The 15,931-nt window shown below is 49.1% G+C and overlaps 1 protein-coding gene across 5 annotated transcripts in view; it reads right to left on the minus strand.

Annotated features, from left to right (window-relative positions):
- Window positions 1-15,931, minus strand: part of LOC138296535 (isoaspartyl peptidase/L-asparaginase-like) — a 1,292,011-nt gene that overhangs the window by 239,041 nt on the left and 1,037,039 nt on the right. The gene's annotated exons all lie outside the window — the stretch shown is intronic.

Here is a 15,931-nt window from a genome sequence, read left to right on the forward strand (position 1 = left end):
ATACCTTCCCCCGTAGGTCATTCCACCTCTTCCTAATGTCATCCCTTGTTCCAGGGTGCTGTCCCACGGCGTTGACCCTGTCCACGACTCTCCGCCATAGCTCCATCTTCCTTGCAATGGACGTCTGATGCACCTGTAATCCAAATAGCTGTGGCTCTTCCCAAATAATTTCCTCCACCATGACCCTTAGCTCCTGCTCTGAAAAACTGGGGTGTCTTTGGGGTGCCATGGATGTGGTGTGAGTGGTATGAGTGAGGATGTGTGGGTTGATGTGTAGGGTGATGTGTTGTGGTGTGTGCTGTGAGCTGCGTGGATGGTGTATGGGTGATGGTGTTCTGTGGCTCAGATTGTGTGGGTGCTCCTGGCTTGGCTCTCTCTCTGTTCGCAATCTTTTTTTTCATTGAAAGGGTTGTGGGTAATGTGGGTGTGTGTTTTGTAGTGGTGTGGGTGTGTGGGTGTGGTGTAAGTGTGTCAGGTGTGTGTAGTTTGAATTGTCCAATGTGGAGTAGTTTTGTTAGTGTGTGTGTATTTTGAGCTCGGCGGTCTGTACCGCCAATGGTTTACCGCGGTTGAAAGACCGCTGCAATGATTTGTGGGTTCTGATACTGTGGGCATATTCCTGTTGGCGTAACGGTGTGGGTTTTGGTACCGCCAGTTTATCACTGACCTTTGGTCTGGCGGACTTGTGTGGGTGTCTATATAGTGTCTGATTTCTCTGTGTGGGTCATGATACCCATAGCGGTATACTACTGCGGTATACGGTATGTTGCTGGCTGTCAGCACGGCGGTGGGCGGCATTTAACACCATGCTTGTAATGAGGGCCATAGTGTCTTGCACTATGCTCAATGTAATGAGCAAGAGTGATAAATAATGTAACAGAAAATAGAAGTTCACCTCAATCAAGTAATATTCCTGTCAGAATTTCGGAAAACAACATCAAATCTGTCCAGTAGAATTAAAAGAGGGTTTTACTCTAATATATGCACGAAGGATGGTGTATTATGCTTATTTCATTCATGCACTTCTGCATTGCAGGGAAGTGGCACACCACAGACGATTCGGAACAAAACTGTTGACTGCAACAAGAACTTACATGGTCAGTAGTTCTGGCATAATGTGGATGTAAAGGCACACACATTCAAACCAGCCCTATTGCCTTTGCCAATAGGTTAGGACTGCGAAAGGTCATATTGCTGAAATTGGCCCCACCCACCCATTTGGGCCACTGTGATGGCCCCTTGCTGATTAATTATTTACATTTCTGGTCCTATACTTCCCTCTCCTGGTGGAAAACATAGTGAGGGTTGCATTCAGACAGATTACTCAGAAAAACAACTATTTGACAGTGTGCACTATTCTAGCATATGAAGGTCTTGCCTAAATGTAAGGAGAAGCATAATGATGCATCTTCAAACTTGACTTCATAAGAAAGGATAACTAGAACTAAAGTAGAAAAGGCAGATTCATCAGAGGATGGATAAAAAAAGACTAAAAAATCTACTCTTGCTGGGTAGTTGATTAAGTCTGGCTCGTGATTTGTCTTCTGTTGAAACTACCTCAACTACACCTCTCTTCTGATAAAGACTGTAAAAACAGAAATGGGATTTGTAGAGTTTACAAGTCGAACTGAACTCATGTGAAAAAATGGAGAGCTGTTTGATGAGTTTATTATCTCAAACGAAGCAACAGATTTACCTTAAAAGGAGAACAAGCAGCCTTTGATCCACGGGAAGCTGGATTGACCATCCCCGCTCTGTTGTGACGGTAGAGAAAGCATCTCCCATCGTGAAACATACCTGCCACGTAAGTCACTGAGGTCTACATCATCCCGGGCGGAGGCCGCCTTCACCTATCAAGGAGATGATCCAGACAGCAGGTAACACAGAGTTTAGGATTTTGATAGGGTTCTTGTTCCGGTTAGCACAGTATTCGATTTTTCTTTTTGGGCACTAAACACAAAGACTTAAACACACTCATTTACAAATAACTATAATAAACCAAGGGGCATATTTCTACTCCGTTTGCGGCGAATTTGCGTCGTTTTTTTCGACGCAAATTCGGCGCAAAACTAACGCCATATTTATACTTTGGCGTTAGACGCGTCTAGCGCCAAAGTATGAGGAAAGAGCGTCATTTTTTTGCGTGAACGCCTTCCTTGCATTAATGAGATGCAAGGTAGGCGTTCCCGTCTAAAAAAATGACTGCGACGCAAATGCGTCGTATTTATACTCCCGGGCAAAAATCACGCCCGGGAGTAGGCGGGGCAAAAAACCCCGCATTTGCGCCGGATTTTAGCGCCTGGGTCAGGGCAGGCGTTAAGGGACCTGTGGGCTCAAAATGAGCCCACAGCTGCCCTCCCATGCCCCCAGGGACCCCCCCTGCCACCCTTGCCCACCCCAGGAGGACAACCAAGGATGGAGGGACCCATCCCAGGGACATTCAGGTAAGTTCAGGTAAGTATAATTTTTTTATTTTTTTATATTTTTTTTTGGCATAGGGGGACCTGATTTGTGCCCCCCTACATGCCTCAATGCCCAATGACCATGCCCAGGGGACATAAGTCCCCTGGGCATGGCCATTGGGCAAGGGGGCATGACTCCTGTCTTTACTAAGACAGGAGTCATGTAAATGGCGTCTGGGCGTCGTTAAAAATGGCGCAAATCGGGTGGAGGCGATTTTTTGGCGTCTACCTGACTTGCACCATTTTAAGACGCCCTAACGCCATTTTCCCCAACGCCGGCGCTGCCTGGTGTACGTGGTTTTTTTCCACGCACACCAGGCAGCGCCGGTCTGTTAGCGCCGGCTAACGCCATTCAATAAATACGGCGCCCGCATGGCGCTTCAGAATGGCGTTAGCCTGCGCAAAACGTTTTGACGCTAAACTGCGTTAGCGCAGTTTAGCGTCAAAAAGTATAAATACGGGCCCAAGTCTTACTATTAATTCACAAGATGTTGCTTCCGTAATTGAAATAAAACATATGTTTTGTGCCAAATGAGACAAAACAGCTTAACATGTAAATGCATTTGCAGTAGAGGAGTGCACAACAGACCAACTCACAGTTCTTGCTGATTTTAAAACGTGAAGAGTAATTTATGAAATCCATTTTAATGAGGAGGAAAGAATTGCAGTTAATCATTCTAAAAGGTAAGATAAGGCAACCCTGTTTTTCTTCTTTGGTGAACTTTGGCATTGCTTGTCTTCTACACATACTGCATAACGTTTGATCACAGTGAAACGAGAACAGCTAATTAACAATTTCAATTTCAATATCTCTTTAATTAAGTGAGCCAAGAACACAGGAAGGCAAACAATTTTTCATGAACGATTCCTTTTATCGGTTCTATTATAAAAAGTATCTAATTGATATTACATATTTTCCAAACAGTCTGCATCATTAGATTAGAAACCTGACGCTGTTCACATCTGGGTACATAAGCAAAAATAATTACATTTAATAATATTACATTTAATAATACAGTGAAACTACGCAGCAATCCATCATCCAGTACCATACATGAGCAGTGAAGTCTGAATAGATGCCAAATTAAATTATGAATCTATTAAAGTGTGTCAATTACTTCTAGTGCAATAAGACTTTTTGTCTCTCTTTTAGTGACGCTGAATGGAACCCATGGTAACAAATCATATAGTCATAGCCCCTTGATATACCTTCTTAAAAAAATGTTGTCCATAGTTTTTTGTTTTTGATTTCTGTTTTTCGATCATTAGAGGTAGCTTGGTAGACATTGCTAATCTGGGCCAATTTTTTATCGACAACATTTTTGAAAATGGTGGATGTGTTGCAGTGATGATGTAATATTTCAGGAACCATGAGACCTATATACTTTGTTTTGGTGTCAAAACCATGTTATAGGGTCAGAAAATAACTCCTTAGTGCAACCCTTCTGATATTTTCCAAAATGCAACTCTATAATTATGTGTTATAGTCATCATATTGATAATATATTTTAAAATTGTTTTTTTTCAGGTTTACTTTTGATTCAAATTCGTAAAAATGAGCGAAGCAGAAGGTAGCAGAGGATGTTTACCGCCTGACAGAGTGTTGTCATCTACAAAATCTGAGGACTCCTTCAACTAAGAAAAATGTGTCATATGCAAAATTAATCTGAAGAAAAAGCTAACATCAACTGCCACTGGTCAGATGAGCATTCAAGATACTTCAGAAATACAGCAAGACGAAGTTCACAAAAGATTGAAAATGATGGGTGAAGAGGATAAAATATTTTATTATTGTAACAAGTGCTACAAGTTGGATGCAATCAAAGAAAGCCTGAAAAAAATAATTACAAAATAGAAGAAACCAGTGAATCACACCAAGAATCCGAGCCTTCTGATAAAGCAACAACAAACTCAATGCCCATCCACTTAGATCGATGGCTACCCCAGGTCCACCTCCAACAACTGATCAGAAAGCAGAGGATCTTCAATGTATTATCTGTGATTTAGCCAGAACAAGTGCCAAAGGGATTGACAAAAGGTGATCTAAACAGCGAGGTGAATGTATTTTCAGTGTATTTGTATGCCCACCTGAACTGCATATGTGCATACATTCGAAAATATGAATGTACAATGAGCTTCCAGCAGCAACGTAACTGCCAGCCTTCAGTTAAGTTTTAACTCTTTGAAAAAGCAAATGAAGTGTTAAAGCTAGTCTTCAGTGTTGGCTACGGGTACACACTCAGTGAGATCAGAGAAATAATGGTCAACACTTATGAAATTTTATTGATCCAAATAGAAAAATTAAACATTTTCTGGTAACAGTGTACAATGACAGAATTCATTTTTGTCAGTTTAACAAAAAGAATGAGCCATGAATGGTGTTCTCCGCTGAATTGACTCCTGAAGTTCTCTCTGCCATAATAAGATCCTGAAAGATTTAGATTTTTGAATTAATGACAAATCTTTTGCTGCCCCAGAGCTCCGCACATCACAGGAGTCAACAAGAATACCTGATGTTGTCATGAAATTTTTTACATCATTATTTAATATCAGCAAAGCAAAACATTACAAACTAAAGTGCTTAAGTTATGAACAGAAGCCGACAACAATGATAATGCGATTGAAGATATAAGCAGAGAAGTGGAAGACAATCCTATGAACCAACAGGCTTATGCTGTGCAAATGTGCTGTTTTTTCTTTTCTAAATCATGTTTTAGGATTTACATCACAGCATAAAGAAAACTTCGCTAAACATAATGCCTGCCCACGCAATCTATGACAAGTGCAAAAGCAGAGTGCAAATCATTTCAATGAATAGGGTTAGTGTATCAACAAATATAATGACATAGGCCCTCATTACAACCCTGGCGGTCGGTGTTAAAGTGGCGGTAATACCGCCAACAGGCCAGCGGAAAAAAAATTTAATCACGACCATGGCGGAAACCGCCAACATAGACAGCCACTTTAACACTCCGACCGCCACGGTGGTAGAAACAAACACTGCGGCGGTCACCGCCAACAGACAGACGGAAGACAAAGTACCGCCCACTGTATTTCAAGACGCCTATCTGCCACCTTTTCCGGGGCGGAACCAACGTGATCAAAAGTACGGCGGAAACAGTACACAGAAGGGAAAACACTCACCTCTCGACACCCAACGAGGAACCAGGATGCCATGGAGCCCGAACTACATGTCCTGCCCATGCTGGTGTATCTTCTCATCTACCAGGAGTACGAACGGTGGCGGCAACGACCACGGTGAGTACTGCACCTACAACACAGGGGAGGGAGGGATAGAGAGTGACACACACACGCAACATGCAATACTCCCACTCCCACCCTCACCCACAACAACATACACACAAATACATTCCATATACATCCCCTCATCCCCTGGAAGAACGCAAGGACAAAAGGAAATGATTGTAACCAGTGTAATCATGAAAAATCAGATAGTCTAAACTCAAAATTCAGTATATACAAATATGTACACCAACTACACAAGTCCGGATAGTGTACCAATCATTGTCCGTGGACCACTGGGCCCAAAATGCGTGGGCGAAGCCCACACTAGATACCTGACTCGAAACGGAGAGAACACTGCTGGGGCATCAGACCGAAAATATACAGGCACCTCAGGTGGAGGCGGAGAGGGGCACCTCAGCCAGATGAACGCACGACGCCACTGCTGCACGAGGGGGCTACATGCCCATTGCTGTATCCTGGGGAGTGCAAAGCCACAGTCTCTCAAGTCTTTCCAGTGGGTGGTTTGCCCACTGCTTTATCGAGGGGAGTGCAAAGCCAGAGTCTCTCAAGTCTTTCCAGTGGGTGGTTTGCCCACTGCTTTATCCTGGGGAGTGCAAAGCCACAGTCTCTAAAGTCTTTCCAGTGGGTGGTTTGTCCACTGCTGTATCCTGGGGAGTGCAAAGCCACAGTCTCTCAAGTCTTTCCAGTGGGTGATTTGCCCACTGCTTTATCCTGGGTAGTGCAAAGCCACAGTCTCTCAAGTCTCTCTAGTGGGTGGTTTGCCCACTGCTTTATCCTGGGGAGTGCAAAGCCACAGTCTTTCAAGTGGGTAACAGTCTCCACTGGTTCTGGAGGGGGCTTTGTGCCCAGAGTGCTTTGTCCTGCAAAGGACTGAGGTAGTGGATGTGATTCTCCACTGGTTCTGGAGGGGGCTTTGTGCCCGCCCAGAGTGCTTCATCCTGCCAAGGACTGAGGTAGTTGATGCCTTTCTCCACTGGTTCTGGAGGGGGCTTTGTGCCCAGAGTGCTTCATCCTGCCAAGGACGGAGGTAGTGGATGCCTTTCTCCACTGGTTCTGGAGGGGGCTTTGTGCCCGCCCAGAGTGCTTCATCCTGCCAAGGACTGAGGTAGTTGATGCCTTTCTCCACTGGTTCTGGAGGGGGCTTTGTGCCCAGAGCACTTCATCCTGCCAAGGACTGAGGTAGTGGATGCCTTTCTCCACTGGTTCTGGAGGGGACTTTGTGCCATGAGTGCTTCATCCTGCCAAGGACTGAGGTAGTGCATGCCTTTCTCCACTGGTTCTGGAGGGGGCTTTGTACCCAGAGTGCTTCATCCTGCCAAGGACTGAGGTAGTGGATGCCTTTCTCCACTGGTTTTGGAGGGGGCATTGTGCCCAGAGTGCTTCATCCTGCCAAGTACTGAGGTAATGGATGTATCTCTCCACTGGTTCTGGAGGGGGCCTGGTGCCCAGAGTGCTCCACATGCAGTGTGGCCGGTACAATTCCCTCACCTGGGTGTGTGTGCCATGAGATTGGCGGGGTACAGGTAGCATGAAAACGCCATGGAGGCAGAGACATACCCCACACTGCTGCGGCTTCGCCTTCTACCTGCAGGTGCAAACAGTGATGGAAGTCATGCCTCATGGAAGCTGCCCAGCGTCTAGGAACTCTCCTCCAGCCTCGGACGACTGACCACTAGGGATGGTAGACTTGTCAGCAGTGGTGCCACTGTCCGAGTACGTCACGGGGCCGGTGGCAGTGCTCGCGGTGGTGTCTGTGGCGGCGGTGCTAGTGGCTGTGCATGGGTCAGCACCTGCTGAGGGACACAGCAGGACGTCTCCTGCAGCTAACTGTCGCTGAGGCTGTAGACATGCCGGTGGCGGTGCAGGTGGCGGTTGTGGTGGTGGGGCAGCTAGCGTTGTTTGTCGCCATACAGGTTGATGTGGTTGTGAACAGAAGTTGTGACACTGGTCCCTCAGTCGGTGCCACCATGCCCTCTCCTGACCTGCTCTTCTGCTTTTGGCCCTTCCCCACCTTTGATGGTGCTGCAGTTGTCTTGCCACTATCCCCTTTTATTTTTGCTGAGCCCTTGGTGTCTGGTAGTTTCGGCTTCTCCCTCCGGGATGTGGGTACCTTTTTCACCTTGGCAGGTGGCGGAATGTCCTTGCCCTCACTACGTGGCACACTGGCAGTGCTGATGGGTGGCGCACTTGATGACCCCGCAGTTGCTGGCACCACTGTGCCAGGGGATTTGGTGGCTGAGGTGCTGGGCTGGGACCTGGAAAGCCTGGCCCTAGGGCAAGGACGGGGTGGGAAGGTGAAGATAAGAGGTCAAAGTTTGCCAGGAAAAGTTTTTTAGACACACTGGGACGGGAAGATGGAGGGGGTTTGGGAGTGGAGGAAGAGGTAGTAGTTGTAGGAGGTGTACGTCTGCTGAATTTAGGTGAAGGTGCATGGGCCGGAGGCTGTTGTGAGGTGGATGGCTGTTGGGTGGGTGTGTGCATGCGTTTGTGTACTTTGGGAGGAGGGCTCACAGACACACTGGGAGAGGACACAGGGGATGTGTGAATGGCAGTGGGGGTGGTGAGTGCACGTGAGCGGTATGTGGTGATGGGCGTGCTGGTGATGGAGGAAGTGGCTGACGCTGTAGTGCATGCAGGTGTGAGTGGAGACGAGACAGGGAGGGAGGAGGGGGACGTGGAGGGGGGACACAGTGGAGACAGTGGATGTTGATGTGTCTGCATGGGGATGGTGCTTGTATGAGTGTCTGTGGGATGTGTGGTGCTTATGTTTGCCTGAACCACTTTTGTGCGTTGATGTGTGTGCATGCTGGTCTGATGGTGTGCTTGGGATAGGGTGAGGTACAGGGGATTGGGTCTGGGTGGAGGAGGTTGGAGGGGGGAGGCTGGACACAGGGACAATGGCTGCCATCAGTGCTGAGGCCAGATCCTGAAATGCTCTCTGTTGGGCCGCCTGGCCAGAATGAATGCCCTCCAGGTATGCATTTGTTTGTTGCTAATGCCCCTCAACACCCTGGATGGCATTCACAATGGTAGGTTGCCCAACAGTGAGGGATCTCAGGAGGTCAATGGCCTCCTCACTGAGGGCAGCAGGGCTGACTAGGGCAGGGCCAGAGGTGCCTCGGGAAAAGGAGATGCCCACTCTCCTGGGTGAGCGGGCACGGTACACAAGCTGAGGGGCTTCTGGGAGGGTGATGCTGGTAGGGGGGTGGCGGCTGTACCTGTTGATGCGGTGGGCACAGAGGTGTTCGCCACCGCAAGGGAGCTCCCATCAGAGGAAGAGTCTCTGTCACTGGTGCATGCTCCAGTCCCTGTCATGGAGTTCCCCTCACCCTCCGTCCCACTGGTGGCTTCAGACTCCGTTGCTTCACCATCCAGGGCCAAGTGGGTTGCAGCTCTGCTACGGTACCAATGCTCCTCCACCTGATGATGCAATTGCACACAAGAACAGGGAGACCACAAAAAAGGGGGGGGGAGACAGAAGAAAAACATGTTCAGTGCATGCAACACCACTACCGTTGACGGACACAACACACAGGGAGCAGCCCTCTGCATTACGCCATGCACTAACAGTTCCTAGAAATTTCACCTGACCATGGGGTACGAGGCCTAAGCCCAGTTGTTGCACACGTGGAAGTCACAGGAGCCTGACTAGGTGTAGATGGCTCTTACCACTAGTGGGGTTGGGGTGCCACATAGCCTCACAAGAGATCTTGCCTACCAACTTCGCTCTGGCCTGTGGGAACCCACTGCCCACCTCCACCACCCAAACACCTCGTTATGAGCACAGAGTTAGCTGAATGAGATTGTACTCACCTCCTTGTGGCTGCTGTGATGCCCTCAAGCGCCCATCCAACTCCGGATACGCCACCGCCAGGATCTGGGACATCAGGGTGGTGATGGTGCGACGGGCACCCCTTCCATGTTGGGAGGCCATACCCAGCTGGGCCTCCGCTGTCTTCTTGCTCCAGCGGTGCAGGTCCTCCCATCTTTTACGGCAGTGGGTGCTCCGTCCGTGGTAGACCTCAAGGGTACCGACGTCCTTGGCGATGGCACGCCAAATACCCTTCTTCTGGTGGGCGCTGACCTAGAGGAATGGTACAGGGGGAATTGAAATTACTCACCCGTCCGGACCGTCATTGCCCACCAGTTCCCACCCATGCCCTGACGCACATACAGTCACCATCCGCACATGCAGGCCTCAGCCCCCCATGTATCTTCCATCCAGACCACTCAAAGCAGGCGTTGCCCATGCAGCATGCTCACAATGTACTCACCTGTTTGTCTGGAGGACTGTACAGTTGCGTGTACTGGTGAGGACCCCATCCACTAGTTTCTCCAACTCCTCCGAAGTGAAGGCAGGGGCCCTTTCCCCAGACACTGTAGCCATTGTCGCTTTGAGACACAGGTCACAGAAGCACTTGCAGTGTAGGTCCTCTCCTGTTGAAGGTCAGGTATCAAGTGAGTGAACAGACAGAAAATGGCGGTCACGTCCACGGCGATGCGTACCGTCACCACCGGCGTACATCGTCATTGGCTCCTGGGACCCATAGGGCTCAATGTTAACCAATGCAGAATTTCGCTGCGTTCTTTGACCACCCATTGCGACGGTGTAGAATGCCAGCGCAGTTACCTCATATCCCCTTGTCCAACCTGCAGGTCAGGCAGCCGTCATTTCAGGGGGCCACATGAGATGGATAAAAACTGCGTCACACCTATCTAGGCTGGGAATACAGACAGATACTGGCACATTGCTGATTAATACCATTTCTGCAAATAACACATGGTGATACCTCAGTGTTGGATGACTCTCTGCTCGTTGTTCTCCTCCATAGGGCACGTCCACGGGGGCAGGTGATGAGATGGCGGCATCCTCCGGTGTACAGACCCCTGGTGGACCTGTCGACAATAGAAGAGAGGCACATCATAATCACATACAGACTTGATCGTGCAACAATCCTGGAACTGTGTGCCCAGTTGGAGCCAGACCTAATGTCAGCTATCCGCCATCCCACGGGGATACCCCCTCTAGTGCAGGTCCTGTCTGTACTCCATTTCCTGGCCAGTGGGTCCTTTCAAACAACAGTGGCCATGGCATCAGGGATGTCCCAGCCAATGTTCTCTAACGTGTTGTCCAGAGTGTTGTCTGCCCTGCTGAAACACATGCGCAGCTTCATCGTTTTCCCTCAAGTGGAGGATTTGCCCACAGTGAAAGGTGACTTATATGCCCTGGGACATATCCCCAACATCATTGGTGCCATTGATGGTACACATGTGGCATTTGTAAACCCCACAGGAATGAACAGGTGTACAGAAACCGGAAGAGCTACCAGTCAATGAATGTGCAGATGGTGTGTTTGACACACCAGTACATCTCCCATATCAATGCCAAGTATCCTGGCTCTGTGCATGACGCTTATATTTTGAGAAATGCCAGCATCCCTTATGTGATGGGGCAACTCCTTAGGCACAGTCTGTGGCTAATAGGTGAGGCCACGGTCCAAATACAGTTGACATAGGTGTCATGGTATGGGGTTGTCCCTAAGGGTTAGTGTGTGTCTAACAGTTGTCCCTCGACATTTGCAGGTGACTCTGGTTACCCCAACCTGTCATGGCTACTGACCCCAGTGAGGAATCCCAGGACAAGGGCATTGGAACGCTACAATGAGGCACATGGGCGAACTAGGAGGATAATCGAACGCACCTTCAGCCTCCTGAAGGCCAGATTCCGGTGCCTCCATCTGACAAGTGGTTCCCTATACTACTCACCAAAGAATGTGTGCCAGATCATCGTGGCCTGCTGTATGCTGCACAACCTGGCTTTGCAACACCAGGTGCCTTTTCTGCAGGAGGATGGGCCAGATGGTGGTCTTGTGGCAGCTGTGGAGCCTGTGGACAGTGAAGAAGAGGAGGCAGAAGAAGAGGATATCGACAACTGAATCAACATCATCATGCAATATTTCCAGTGAGACACAGGTAAGAAGATGTAACTGCTTTCCACATCTCATACTATTGTTGAAGCAAGCATAAGTCTGTCATTTTCACTCAGTGTATGGACCCTGACTTCACACTTTGGGTTTCCATTTCACAGATCTGGGTCCCACTTTGTGCCCTCTGCTATGTTTACTCCTGGCCTACAGCTGTTTTACCTTGGTATGTGAACAAGTAAATTGACATTGCTATATTCCATAGATATTGCAATTACACATTTGTGAAAGCACAGACTGACTCCAGATTGTTTTGTGATTGAAGTGTGTTTATTCCTGTGCAAATAAGTGGAGGGGGTTGTAAAATGGGCTGGGGTGATGGTGGAGGTATGTCCATGGCAGAGTAAAGTCTATTTGTTTCACAGGTGCATTGTCCAAAGGGGCATAGGAAGTGGATCAATGGCAGTTTAAGGATGGACAGGGTGACATAGTGGGACAGAAGGGTGACATTCAGGGCGTTCTTATTTTCTGGCGGGGGTCTTGGCAATGTTCTCTGTCTTGTTCCTGGATCTCATGGACCATTTGTGGGGTGGTTCTCCATCTGCAGGGGGTGGGGTGCGGGTGGCCTGTTGTTTCTGTGGTGGTGCCTCCTGTCCACTAGTGCCGGTGGAAGTGCAGGGCTGTTCATCGTCCAGGCTAGTGTCAGGGGCCCGTTGGTGTGCCACTGTGTCCCTCCTGGTGTTGAGAAGGTCTGCCAGCACCCCTGCAATGGTGACCAGGGAGGTGTTGATGGACTTCAAGTCCTCCCTGATCCCCAGGTAGGGTTCCTCCTGCAGCCACTGGGTCTCCTGAAACTTGGCCAGTACTGTGCCCATGTTCTCCTGGGAATGGTGGTAAGCTCCCATGATGTTGGAGAGTGCCTCGTGGAGAGTGGGTTCCCTGGGCCTGTCCTCCCCCTGTCGCACAGCAGTCCTCCCAGCTTCCCTGTTATCCTGTGCCTCGCCCCTGAACCGTGTGCCCACTGCCACTGCCCCCAGGTCCCTGATCGTCCTGTGTTAGTGGGGTTGCCTGGGTTCCCTGTAGTGGTGGACACACTGCTGATTGACGTGTCCTGGGGACAGAGGGATGGGCCCGCTGGGTGGGTGCTGTGCTGGTGTTTCCTGAGGGGGGAGGCTCTGTGGTGGTTTGTGACTGTGTCAGGGTAACCGACTGTCCCGAGGTTCTGATAGGCCGGGCTGGTCATCTTGATCAGGCATGCAGAGCTGCTGTCATCACTGTGGGTCTCTTCTGTGGGGGGACTGGATATGTCTGGCACCTCCTGTCCGGTGACGTTGGGTATGGGTCCTGTTGTGGTGTAAATGCAGAGTTATTTTATCTGTGTGTGCCATCTTGTGCAATGGGTGAGTGACCCTCTACTCCTTTGCTTGCATTATTGGCTTGGTCCTTGTGTGATTGGTAATTTTGGGGCATGAGTGAGTCTCTGTACTGGACATGCTCTGGTGATGGGTGTCCATGCATTGGTGTTACATGCAGGGCTTGATTTTGGGATGTGTGGGTTGTGTTAGTGGGGTATCTGTGGGTTGTTGGGGTGATGGGTGTGAGGGTAAGGGTGGTGGTATCTGATGGCATGCAGGTGGGGTGTCGGGGATTAAGTAGTAAAGATTTGACTTACCAGAGCCCAGTCCTCCTGCTACTCCTGCAAGGGCCTCAGGATGCATAATTGCCAAGACTTGCTCCTCCCATGTTGTTAGTTGTTGGGGAGGAGGTGGGGATCCACAGCCAGTCCTCTGTACAGCAATCTGGTGTCTAGATACCACGGAATGTACCTTCCACCGTAGGTTGTTCCACCTCTTCCTGATGTCATCCCGTGCTCTTGGATGCTGTCCCACTGCGTTATCCCTGTTGACAATTCTGCACCATAGCTCCATTTTCCTTGCAATGGATGTCTGCTGCACCTGTGATTCGAATAGCTGTGGCTCTACCCAGACGATTTCCTCCACCATGACCCTGAGCTCCTCCTCAGAGAACCTGGGGTGTCTTTGAGGTGCCATGATGTGGTGTGGGTGATGTGTGAGGTGGTGTCTGTTGTGATGTGTGAGGGGATGTGTTGGTGTGTGTTGTTTGAGGTGCGTGGATGTTGTGTAAGTGATGGTGTTGTGTGTCTGTGGATGCTGGTATTGTTTTAGGTAGTCTCTCTCTCTGGTCTTCTTTCAAAATATTGGTTGTAAGGGTCTGTGGGTGATGTGGGTGTGTGCTTTATATTGGATTGGATTGGGTGAGTGTATGTGATTCAAGTGTGTGTATTTTGAATTGTCCAATGTAGTTGTGTTTTGTAAATGTGTGTGTATTTTGAGCACAGTGGTGTTTACCGCCAATGGAATACCGCGGTTAAAAGACCGCCGCGTTGATTCGTGGGTCGTGATAGTGTGGGCGTGATGGTGTCGGTTTGGGAATCGCCAGTTTATCACTAACCTTTGGTTTGGGGGACTTGTGTGGGTGTCTGTATTGTGGCGGATTCCGAGCTGTGGGTTGTAATACCTGTAGCGGAATTCCACAGCCGCAGCAGTATGATGGCGGTCTTCTGCACGGCGGAAAGCGGGATTTACCTCCAGGGTTGTAATGAGGGCCATAATATGGAGCAGGAACATTTTAGCAGCTCATGATGTAAAGTTTTGTGTATCTGACAGTACACCACTTCCATATCACTTTCCCAGGAAATGATTTACAATTGCTGCTCTTGATAATTTTGATTTTGAAGACAGCTCTTCTCTGCCTGGAACATTGAGCACACATGATATTGCCATGGTGCTTTTTCAAGACTGTTCCAATGAAGCAGCTGCTGGAAAACAAATTGTGTCAGCTGTGGGCATAAAAAAAGGAAGCTGCAAACTTATAACCCAACTGCCTAGCCAACGTGCACAAAATCACTGTAAGCCATCAACACATCCCAGTCTACCAGAATGTTTTAAAGTTGCTGAGGACGTGGATCTTCTACCTGATGCTGCGGTCCACAGAGCTGATTTAACTGAATTTATCAAATTGCTTACTCGGTGCAGACTGGAAGATGAAGAAAGCCATTTCCTCCATGGGCTTGAATTCATGCTCCGATCTCCCAGAATACCATCCCACTGAAGAAGATTGGATAGTTACTAGTTATACCATCTCCAGTCAGAAATCATGCAATATACACAGCAATATACATAGCTCAAAACAAATTTCATGTTCAGCTTCAGGACCAGCCAATCCTGCCAATTTTATGCGATAAACGTGTTTTCTGTGTTGTAGCTGACATTTTAACGAGCAATCTAGTAGAACATGATGATCTTTATCCAATGATGGTGTCTTCCACATGACAAAAGGTGTATTGCAGTGTGCAGGAAGTTATCTCAGTGGATGTGGCATGGATGATGTACTTATTGGGGCTGAAATCTTTGGAGGCAAAACTGTCCAGTCAGTATTGAGCGGAACTCATTATGTTAATTTGTTACATGCTATGCTCATCATATCTGAGGCTATAGAAACATTGCATTGAATTGCTTTCTGGAAGAAGAATGACAAATTAGATTTTGCATATCTTATCCTGTAAGTGAACAAGACATAGGGTACACTTCATTAAAAAGACATAGGGGGTCATTACAACATTGGCCGGTGGCGTAACCGCCGTGCGGCCGCCAATGCGGCCGCACTCCCGCGGTCCCCATTACGACATCCCCGCTGGGCCGGCGGGCGCAAACCTAGTTTACGCCCGCCGGCCCAGCGGGGATGCGGCCGCAGCATAGGAGCCGGCGGTGTTGCGGCCGTGCAACGGGTACAGTAGCACCCGTCGCGCTTTTCACTGTCTGCTATGCAGACAGTGAAAAGCTGCACGGGGCCCTGTTAGGGGGCCCCTGCACTGCCCATGCCAGTGGCATGGCAGTGCAGGGGCCCCCAGGGGCCCCAGGACTCCCCTTACCACCAGCCTATTCCTGGCGGTGCAAACTGCCAGAAACAGGCTGGCGGTAGGGGAGTCATAATCCCCAGGGCAACACTGCTTGTAGCGCTGCCCTGGCGGATTATCACTGCCGGGGCTAAAACGGCGGGAAACCGCCGGCCCCGGCGGTGTAGCGCCGCGGTCGAAATATGGGTCTCCGTACCACGAGCCTGTTGGCGGTACGGACGCCACTTTAGCCCTGGCGGTCTCTGACCGCCAGGGTTGAAATGACAAGTCCCTCAATGTTCAATACACTCAGTTCAAAAACAGGAAAATAAGTTCGTAGAGTTTGTCTAAAAATGTGAAGA

This window comes from Pleurodeles waltl, chromosome 5 (genome assembly GCF_031143425.1).
Source record: "Pleurodeles waltl isolate 20211129_DDA chromosome 5, aPleWal1.hap1.20221129, whole genome shotgun sequence".
Classification (NCBI taxonomy): Eukaryota; Metazoa; Chordata; class Amphibia; order Caudata; family Salamandridae; genus Pleurodeles; species Pleurodeles waltl.